Genomic DNA, 11,899 nt, shown 5'->3' with positions numbered 1-11,899 from the left:
TTTGCACCTGCTGGCAATACTAGGCCGCCAACCAAGCTGTGAATTTCCAATTTTAGCCCCTTGTAGAAGTATTCCGCCATTGTTTAGTGTGGCCGGTCTTTCTGCTTAGTCTAGATGTGAATTCAGATTCAAGAGCTGTTGGCCATAGTCTTCTATAGATAGCTTCTTTTGTTTCAATTGCCTTAGCTTTTTTCTAACATCACTAGGGGGTTTTCTCTTTTTGAAACCTCTTCAAAAATTGTGCCTTGAGGTCATCATGGGTGTTGAAATGTCCCACTCCATATGGGCTGAACCACCAAATTGCTTTTCAAGCAAGTGTACCTGCAAATTATTGTAGCTTCTTTGGATCTCTGAATAGGGTGTCAAAACAACTGGCTTGCCTCCAGGTTTCAAATTGAGCAACATGGTGGTCTGCATCTTCTTTGTCCTTGCCTTGGAACTCAAAAAATTTGTATTTCAGACTTGCTACCTATGGATGTGTCATTGGATGATAAGCTAGTGGATTTCCTTGTACAGGCCTGTTCACTTGTGGACTAATAAGTGATGGTGCTAGTGAATTTGTACTCGCTTCTTGGACTGTTTGGCAAAGTATGGAAAACTTGATTGTCTTCTTGTTGGTCGGATTTTATGCCCGAATTTGCACTGTTTTCTTTCTCAAATCTTTCATCCAAATTTCTTCTGAATTTTAGAATCTTCTTTTGGATACGTCTCTATCGTCGAATTCTTCGTCCGAATTTGTTTCTTTTTCTTTGGATATTTTGTTCGAATCTATTTCTTTTTCTTTGAATCTTTTGTCTAAATCTTCTTCTTTGGCTATGGATTCTTTGTCCGAGTGCTCTACTCTTCCTGTGAAATCGTCGTCCTGATCTTCTTCTTTGTCATCACTGTTTGCAACTATATCTTCTATTGCTGGTTCAAAATCTACTACTACCTCTAGTGATAGGTCGTCCTACTCATTTGTTTGAAGGAGGTCAAATGGCAGTTGGTGATTGATTCTTTTCTATTTCAATTTGCTCGCTCCAAGAATGCTTGAAATTTTGGGATTCCCACTTGATTCATCCTTTGGGATTTCAACATCGATTTCTTTCCGTGTCACCATTCGGATTACACATACCTTGCTTGATGAATGTGCTGCTGCCTTTTCAACACTTACTTTTGCATCTAAATTATCTCTTTGCTTGTCTTGTCCCTCATGGAGTCAGAGTTGCACGCATTTTCTTTGGGATATGGGATCGTCGTCTTGGTGATTTGCAGACACATTCTCCTGTAAGTGCATTGCAATGCCAAATTTTGCTCCACCTTTTTGGATGTAGTGCAAAGATGGTTGCAGTGTCATCTTGATTGTGCGCAATGTTCCATGGCACACAAACATCCAATCTTAGTCTTCAATTATCGAATTACTTGTTGGGCATTTGAACCCACAAGATCACCAGTGTTAACAGAGTACAAGACGCCACTGTATTTGCATGAATAGATTACTGAAACTACTAACGAATTATAGAAGAAAAATGCTAGAATATGTAGAAAAATCTGAGATCTCTCAATTATAAAGCAAAATGCATCTTACTGTCTCTCATCTCAAATTTAAAAGAGAATGAACAATACATTGCATTATAGTGGAGATAGCTAAACGAAATATAGAATGTAAGACACTCATATCAGATTCTTCATTACTCAACAAAATAAACCATTACAAGAACGCATGTTGTGTATTCTCTTCTCATGCTCAATCTCTCTCTCTCTCTCTCTCTCTCTCTCTCTCTCTCTCTCTCTCTCTCTCTCTCTATAGAGTCTTTATCTTGGTAGTTGTATAGATCCTTGCAACTTCTAATTGTCACTACCTTAACCATTCCAATACTAGCTTTAGGTTAATTAATTGACCCCTTAACATTAATAATCTTATCGATTACTAAACCATATGGAATAAGATTGCACTGCCTTCACAACCTTTATATTCTTGATGCTGACTTGATGCCTAGCTACTTCAATTCATTCTTGCATCATGGTGGTGGCACAATACACCTAGACTAGAAATAGTACAACACTCCCATCCCTTAGAATATTCATAGCTCCTTTCACTCGAATTGACAAAATGATAGAAATGGGTAGAGGAAAGTATTATTATTTAGGAGCACAAAGTGACAAAACTAGATAAGGCTAACAAAAAAATTATATTAACACAAGTGACAAACAATAAGAAGGTAGTTGTGGTGTAAAAGCACTACATTATTCCTTGAACTATGCGAGGGTGAGAAGGGAAGTGGATCCAAATGCATTAATACCATATTGAGAGAGTTTGGAAGTGGCTAATCCATAAACTCGAATACCATGAGAGTCAGCACTCAAAGTCAAAAAATATTAATGGTGAAGGTCTAATTATCCAAAACATAGGATACTACATAAAATGTTATCTTTTCTTCCCTAGTTGCCTTTCTTAGGTTGTTGTATCTAAAGTTATGGGTAAATGAGTTTTTAAAGACATATGGCTAAGCTTAAACACTCTCCACTCACTTTTAGGTGGACCACATTTAGCTTTGATCTCCTTTTGAGCACCCCTTACTCCTCTTCAGACATCCTTTAAGCAACCTACAACCATCTCCTAGCAAACAACTAGCAAGCCTCAACTAGTAGACTTCTCTTCCATGGTCAGTGGGCAATTTGTGATTTTTCTATTCCATGAACCCACAAGACAATATGACCCAAGCTAAGGGAGGCAAACCAAGAAAATCAAATAGACTAAGCAAGCCTCTTCACCATTTGTTACCTTCTTCTACTAATGTCACCCTTCTTGTTGCCTTGCTACACTATTCTCCATTGATTTTATCCTTTGTCAAACCCTTGTTTTGGAACCCTCTTCTCCATTATAGCCAACATATTCTCCTCCCCATTTTGCCATCTCTAGACTTCCTACCACTTGCCCCTACATTAGCCCATTAGCCCCCTCTCCTATCATTTTCATAACCCCATTTCCTCCCTTCATTATCCCCCTCCCCCAATTTTGTCCCCTTGCCACTTTGTATCAATCTCCTCTTCAATCCTTGCTTCTACCTCTTTGTTACACCATTTTCTCCTTATGTTAGTCCCCTATTATGCCCTCATTCATCATCCCATCTCTTCTCTCTATCATGCCTTGTTAATTCTTTCTTTTACCCTCTTTCTCTATGTCTCCCCTTCATTACCCATTTGTCACTTCTTGGTTTTACCCTCTTTCATTCCCCATTTGAGGACTCAAATAAATTGGAAAATGAATGCCTAGGAGCTAGGAAGACAAACGGATAATCATAAGAGCAAAGGAGAAAAATGGGTGAAGGGCAAGGCAAAGGGGAAGAAAGTCCTTCCCACTGCTTAACATAGTCTATGGAATGCCAAATCCAAGATAGCCTTTACACTAAAAAACAAGGATGAGGTAACCAAGGGCTACAAGTATGAGGATTTGACAGACACCAAAGGGTGCTAACACATATAGGGTCCATGAATGTCATGAGTATCAAGGCTAAACTAATACAATGTAATAGCACCTACCTTTTCGTCTAGTAGGTGTGACTGATTGTAAATACAAGTGGGTAGTACCTACTATCATGAATGTCAAAGAGTCGTGTATATAATTCTTGGGAGTTCGGGTTATCTTACCTTGAGAGAAGCATGTGTGTTGAGTGGTGCAGCCTTAGTGCCATTTGTATCTTGAGTGCCATTTGGCTAAGTAATAGAAGAAGACCAATTCTTATTCTCTCTTTCTCTTTCTCTTTCTATTTCAATTTATTTTCTAAGTTGTGCATTTCCTCCTTACCCCCATATGACCTTCATACATTGCATCCACTCACACTCTTTTACTACATAGCAAACCATCACTTGGCTACCTAGAGAATACAATTTTCCCAACACACCCAAACCAAAGCAAAGGGCAATGAGATGAACCAAGATGCCAACAAGAAAAACCATTATTCAATGCTAGAATTTTGGTGATCCTACTAGGGAGAGAGGTGGTTTGCATTATGAAAGCTAGTTGTGGAGATAGCATGAATTGACCTGCAAAACCAATAAATGCAAGGCCAACAAAAAAGTAAATAGTGGATCACTAGAATTGAATCTAAAGAAAGAGGACACTGGATGGGAACCAACAAAGAGACCTTGATTGAATCAAGTGATAGGCAGGAAGAAGGGGATGAGCAAGGTAGTCAAGAATCCCAACCTCAAGCAAAATCAAGTGACTTTTGGGAAGAACCAAGAAGTGACTATCATAAAGAAAAAATTGAATCTAACAGTAGAAGCCGCAATGGACATCTTTAGAGGCACTCCACCACCTAGTTCACCAAGTTTTGTCGAGACACCAAGAGGACCAAAAATATGATAAATTTTTTAAAACTACATGGGATGAGGGGGAGAGAATTCTCAATCTTGTTTGCAAAATTTTTGCAAATGGCAGCAGTTTTACAAACCAACATTGAGGAAGAGTGCCTAATATACTTCCCCACCACATTCATAAACAAAGCATAATGTGGTATGACTAGTATAGCCCAATCAGCACATTGCTACATGGGATGAGTTGAAAGCTGCATTCCTAAAAGGTTCCAACGTGGTGTTAGCAAAGAGGAGTGTTTTATTGAGGCTCAACTGACTAAATAGATAGGTAGGTGAATTTGTCTACAAGTCTATGGAATGAATAAGGGTGTTGCTCAATAACGATGTTGTAATCTTGGTTGATGAGTGGCCTCACCAATAGCTCAGAGTTTCACAACATGAAGAAAAGCTATCCGATGAAGATGTATGGAAAATTGCTCCACATAGCTATTATAGCCGAGAAAGGAGACATGAAACCACAAAAAAGGAAAGTGGTACGCGTAAGACATTGAGGACCCTCAATATTGTGCCCATTGCAATGATGGACACAATGCAAGTAGCAACCAAAAGGCCAATGGAAAACAAAGAGTCCACATGGCCTTCCCAAAACATAACAACTAAGTAGAGAAGTCCAAGAGAAGCTAGCAAACTGATCCCACCAACTTAGTGGAAGTGGTCAAATCATCAAAGGCCAAGAAAACCAACATGGATTCACGAGAGGCATTAATATACCTTTGTAAGACTAGAATAAGTCCAATCATACAAATTTAGATTTTTTGTTGTTCTAAAGGTCAAAAATCTACAAAGGATATAAAAGAGAAAATAAAAGAGAAGAAAAAAGAGGTGAACAAAAACTTTTATGAAAAACAAAAGGAAGACATACTTAGCAAGCAAAGCAACACTTATGTCATCATCAGTGCCCAATCATAACCCAATCATAAGCAGCTATACTAGGTTTCTAAAGACCCGCGAAGTCTCTTCGGCAAACCCAGCGCTTACTAAAATACGTCAAATAAACAAAAGAGAATGAAAACAAGAAATAAAGAAGAAACGAAGCAGGTGACTAAGCAAAAATAAACAAGCAAGTCAAGAAACAAAATCTTCCAAAAAACTAGAAACTCTCTCTCTCTCTCTCTCTCTCTTATTTAAAACATAAAAAGCTAAATGGCCCTTTACACTTATGTATTGTTTCTACAAAGAGGCAAAAATACATTTCTAACTTAGAAAGCAGTGCAAGCATACTCAAACAAACTCTCTTTTGAAACTAAAATAAAACGGGCTATTCAGCTCCCCGCTTTTTGTTTTCAGCTTATGTTCAATCATTCTAAACATACCTGAGGCCGATACACCATAGATAAAAGACTTCATATCTAAGAATGTGCGAACTTTTTTCATTATTTTCCTTGGATTATACCTCTTGTATAATAGTAAAGTGATCAAATTACTACATTGAGTAATAAAAGACTCCTTAGTTGTACAAAGGTGAGAAAATCTATGGAATTGCGAAGAAATGACTCCATATTTTGCCAAATCAGAAATGTTTGAGTTAATGTGAGGCATTTTTATAATGTGTAAACCACTATATTCAGGTTGTTCATGTTTATCGTATATATCAACCTCTAATCCTATGGTAGATTGAGAAAGTCTAAGATCTAAGAAAACACAAGAATCCCCTCTTGAAGTGCAGTTCAGTTCACAAGAGTCACGAGGATAGATTCCTTCTCCAAAAGCTCTAGCGTCTTTGTACATAAAGTCTGGAAAGTTAGGAACATCTTGTACAAATAAATCATCTATAAAATGCCTAACTTGACTAAGCTTATGTAAAATGATAGGGCAGGTATTGATAGAAATAAGACATTGCATAAACTCAAATCCATAAGTGAAAAGATAAAAGTTTGCTAAAAAGACGGCACAATTAGTGCCCATGGGAATTCCTATAACTTGTTGAAACAAAGAGTCACCTATTGTGATGTAAAGATTATCTAAAAGAAAATCTATCCAAGAACAAACATCTTCCACACTTACTACCTTTGTGTATCTTTTCTTTTTAGAACCTATGTCATGATCTTTATTTTTTAGCCACAAAAAGTCAAAGCATAAGGCTGTTTTCTCAACTTTTAGCACTTTGCATCTATCTTTGTCAAATCTCAGCTTGAAAACTTCAACCACTAGCTTTTTAATTCTAAACTTCAGGTCTTCTAGCTCGATCTTTGTGTAAAGCGTGGTAAAATCATAGGTTTGAAGGAGAATAGGAGACTCTTTTTCCTGAATGCTTCGAGAGGAATTAAAAAATTTTACAATAGGAATGACTCCTACAGAGTCATTTAAAATCCAACTTGAGTGCGAGGGGACATCTGCCTCTTTTAATAAGTCCCTCCAAAGTTCATGGACACTAGGCAACATGGCTTTGAAGCAGTAGCTTAGCCATTTAGAGACATCCGTCAAAGTAGTCTCACAAGCAACTACAATAAATCTTGGCTTTTTTGGAGTTTTGTGAAACTTCCAAGCAGCACAAAGAAAAGGTATGCTTGGATTGCAAACAAACCCTGAAGACTTGCAAAAACTCTGATGTTTTGAGATCAAATCCTTTTGAGAAACTAAGGCAGGGGCATAAGTTTTGGCAGACGAGTTCACTTCTCTCAAAAGACATTCTAAGTCAAACTTTTTGCAAATAAAAACAAAGGTATTGGAACATTTGTCCACATAAGAAATGACAAAATTCCTATGGAATTTTCGAAGAAGAGTTTCATCTTCTTTAGAAAGATGGTTACTTTTCTTTGAGCAATTAACCGAAGGGACTTCTTCTAGTTTCAAAGAAACTTTCTTCAAAATCTTCCCTTTCCATTCTGATAAGATATTTTTAACTCCTAAACATTCTTCTAATTGCAAAACAAACTTTGAGATTCCCTTATCGATAGCTTTTAAAAGGGAAGACTCTTTAAAACGAGTATAATTGAAATTTTGTGCCTTTCATGAAAAGGTCTCTTAGATTACTAGAAAGCAAAAATGAGGTATCAGCTGTGACTACATGTCCTAAATCAACATCAATAAAGCTTTGGAATCTCTTACTTTTACAACAACAAGGTTCTCTAAGGATAGAAGATTTTGAATGCTCTGAAAGCCTTTTACCTATCTCTCCATAGTTGAAAGCCTTTTGTCCTAAAGTTTTACATACTTCCAAGCTACTACTGGATGCTTCCAAATTCTTCTCACAAAATGAGGGAGAGAATCATTAAAGTTGATCCAAATTAATGAAGAACTCCTCAAAAAATTCCTTAAGAAAATTAAAGGAATCTTCATGGAGTAGAAGGACGTGTTTGCCTAGTAATTTGAAGGGAGTGCCACCAAGCTTGATTCGACTCAAAATGCCTTGCATTTTGGATGCAAAACCCATTTGGCAACAGAGGTACCAAATCAAGCCCAACTATGCCAAGTTGTTAAGGCCAAACGACCCTAGCAAGTTGAATGAAGAGATTTTTTGTTACCAATCATGATCATGCCCAATAAGAATGGCAAGCTACAAGTCTATGTTAACTACAAAAAGCTCAACAAGTGGACCATCAATGGCCGATTGATGTTATTGATTGCAAACACCATCCTGGACAAAGTAGCGGGACATGAGATGTATTCATTCATGGATGGGTACAATGGAAATAAGCAAATAACATTGGTCGAGGAAAATCAAGAAAAGGAAACATTCATCACCAAATGGATTGAATATTCAAGAAAAGTGATGCATGGACCAACCATGTTTGAGTGTTTCAATGTGGAAGCATTTCCAAGAGTACATTAACGAATCCTCACAATATTCTTGGATGACTTCTCTATGTCGATTTTGGGTGATAGCTTCACGCTCAAAAAAAATAAAATTGATGCCATTCAAAACATGAAGGACCCAACACATTCTTGCAGCGCTTTTGGAGGCTTTCCCTATTTGTGCAGGACATATTTGAAAAGGGAAAGTTGCTATGTTTTTGATACGTAGTCACTAGTAGTGAGTGCTTGCAAAAATGTACGCATTATACCTTCCATGCGACACATACGAAATCATTTGGCAACGAAATCTTGCATGGATGTATATCTAGGGTAGCCTAAGGGCCGCGCAAAGTTTCATTCCCAATAGATAAGTCCACATAAGTATTTGGTTAGTACGTGCACAAATTTTCTTAGTCACATTTTTAAAATGTCCTAAAGCACAAAACACAATTACAACATAACTACTAATAAACAATTATTTGTTTTAGAGAAACAAAAAATCCCATTGAGAAGACAATGGACGTCATGTATAAAATAGAATCTAATACAATGATGTGTATGAACGTGTATAAAACCATCATAGTGAAATACAAAATATGATTCAATGAAAATTACAATGGTACGCTCACACAGTGAGGCTATACATATTGAATACAAAAATATGTAATCAGCTAGTGATACCCAATAAAAACCTATCTGATCAACTGATGATCCCCAAAACTATGATATGTAATGTGCTACTCCTCAGGATCAGCTCTCATGCCAATAGTCGCAAGTATGCTCTCGTGATCCTCCACTGCAAGGCACCATCGAGGAGTGGACGTTGACTTGCAAGTGCAACTGAGGTAGACCATGAGCTGAGAGTAGAAGTGGCCAATGGACAGCATATGATCAGTAGATCTTGTTGCCAAGATGCAAGGATTAAGTTCTTTGATGGCTATACATTTGCAGGTGATCTATTGGCACTTGACATGGGCCCAATAGATGTTGTCCTGGGCTGTGATTGGTTGCAATCACTGGGCAAAATCAGCATGGATTTCAATGCCTTAACACTCAGCTTTGTCCACAGGGATGGATCAATTACATTGCATGGTATTGCAGCTCCTAAATTGCAGGTCATTTCAGCAAGGCAGTTGGCTAGAGAGCTCAAGATGGGCAGCGCCATATATGCATTAAATGTGTCAGTAACTAAGGAGGGTGGCACTCCCCGTGTTGATGACTATGATATGCAGAGATTGCTCTCAGAGTTTGCAGACGTGTTTGCTGATTTGCCATCACAGTTGCCTTCGAGAAGAGATGTAGATCATGCCATAGTCCTGGAACCTGGCAGTAAGCCAATCAATAAGGCCCCATACCAACTCTCTAAGGTAGAACGGGAGGAAGTGGCAACTCAAGTGAGGGACTTACTTCAAAAGAGTTTCATCACTCATAGCACTTCTCCTTTTGCATCCCCTGTGCTCCTGGTGAAGAAGGATGGTTCTTACCATATGTGCATTAACTATAGAGACTTGAATAAGGTCACCATCAAGAACAAGTTTCCAATCCCCAAGATAGATGACCTATTGGATGAACTAAAGGGTGCTCAATTTTTCACTAAGATTGAATTGAGGTCCGGCTATCATCAAATTAGAATGAAAGATGGGGATGAGAACAAGACAACCTTTCGCACAGAGAGGGGACTGTATAAGTTCAAGGTGATGCCTTTAGGATTGACCAATGCACCAGCTACCTTCCAGACACTCATGAACAAGATTTTGCAGCCTCTCCTTTTCAAATATGTGCTAGTATTTTTTTATGACATCCTCATTTACAGCAAGGATAAGCAGGAGCACATCAGACATGTCAAGCAAGTGCTGGAAATTTTGAGGTTGCATCAGCTTTATGCTAAAGCCAGCAAATGCACTTTTATGGCACAAGAGGTTGAGTATCTTGGTCACATTGTGAGCAAGGATGGCATTCGAGTGGATCTTGCAAAGGTGAAATGCATTGAGGATTGGCCGTAGCCACACAACCCTACCCAGTTGAGGGGATTTCAAGGTCTTGCTTGCTTCTACAAGCACTTTATTTGCAAGTTTGACAAGAGGGCAGCCCCTCTGACTGAGCTTTTGAAGAAGGATACTTTTATGTGGTCTACATATGCATAGCGCAGCTTTGAAGACCTGAAATTCGCCCTCACTCATGCTCATGTCTTGGTATGCCCTGATTTTTCACGTACTTTCATTGTGGAGGCAGATGCCAGTGGCAAAGGATTAGGGGTTGTGCTAAGGTAGGAACATGGGGCAATTGCTTTTGAAAGCAAGAAATTGGATGCCAAGGAACCAGATTATCATGTGTATGATCAGGAAATGTTGGCTATCCTCCATGCTTTCGAAAAATGGCACCACTACTTGTACGGTAGCAAAATCAAGGTTAAAACAAATCATAGGACACTTAGGTATTTCCTTACGCAGCCCAACTTGTCAATGAAGCAGAAGAGGTGGCTGGCTAAGGTTCAGTCTTACGATTTTGACATCGAGTACATGAAAGGGAAAGAAAATGTGGTTGTAGATGCCTTATCCCGTATGTGGGCTTGCAGTTTGTCTGCCATTTCTACCATCTACCAGGAGTGGATTCATGGTATTCAAGAAGAATACATGCAGGATTCTAAGGCAGCTACCCTATTTGTGGAGTTACAGAGGCCATCGAGCCAGGGGCATGCTGAATTTAAGCTGCATAATGGGCTGTTGTGGTGCAAGGACAGAATTTATTTGGTGCCAGATTCAAATTACCGACTGCTAGTCTTACACGAAATGCACTCATCTCCTATGGCAGGACATGCGGGTATTACTAAGACGTATGAAAAGGTCAAATAGAGCTTTATCTAGGATGGCTTGTGGCGGGATGTAGTTAAATTTGTCAGTTAATGTTTGCTCTGCCAGCAGAATAAAGTGGGCAGCCGGTTACCCACGGGTCTCTTGCAACCATTACCTATTCCAGAAGGCAAATGGACTCAAATTGCTATGGATCTCATCACAGGGTTGCCTTCCACAGAGCGGGGATGGGATAGCATTTTTGTGGTGGTTCACAGAATGACAAAGCAAGCCCATTTCATACCCACTAAGACCCGTTATGCAACATCACAGGTTGCTTGGCAGCCCATCGAGCATGTTTTTAAGCATCATGGCTTCCCTTGGGAGATTGTCAGTGACAAAGTATGTAAAATTTATGGGTCACTTTTGGCAAGAGTTATTTACAGCAGTGGGTACTTCTCTTACACCTAGCACTGCTTACCACCCTGAGATGGATGGACAGTCAAAAAGGGTGAACAAATGGCTAGAGGAGTATTTGAGGCATTTCTGTCATGACACACAGAAGTCTTGGGATAAGTGGTTGGCACTTGCTAAATTTTGTTACAACAGTACCAAGCACATCTCTATTGGCATGAGCCCGTTCGAGGTTATGTATGGATGCACAGTGGGTATGCCATCTTTAGTTGTACACATAGCTGTGAAAAATCAGCAAGCAAGAAATGACTTGGAGAGTATGGATGCCCTTCTACAATTGGATAAAAAGAATATGGAGGATGCCCAAGTCAAGCAGAAGAAGTATGCGGATGAACATAGGAGGTATCTGTCTTTTGAAGAAGGGGATTATGTGCACTTACACCTCCATAAGAACCATTATGCCTCGCTGAAAGGTAACACCAACACGAAGCTTGAGGTGGCGTATGAGTTGGAGCTACCCAAGACCTCCAGGATTCATAATGTTTTCCATGTGTCCTTGCTGAAGCCACATGTCGGACAACATGTCCAAGTCCTTCCTGAGC

This window comes from Dipteris shenzhenensis, chromosome 22 (genome assembly GCF_047967505.1).
Source record: "Dipteris shenzhenensis isolate YYH24624 ecotype China chromosome 22, Dip_SZ_1.0, whole genome shotgun sequence".
NCBI lineage: Eukaryota > Viridiplantae > Streptophyta > Polypodiopsida > Gleicheniales > Dipteridaceae > Dipteris > Dipteris shenzhenensis.
This window is presented reverse-complemented; position numbering follows the sequence as displayed.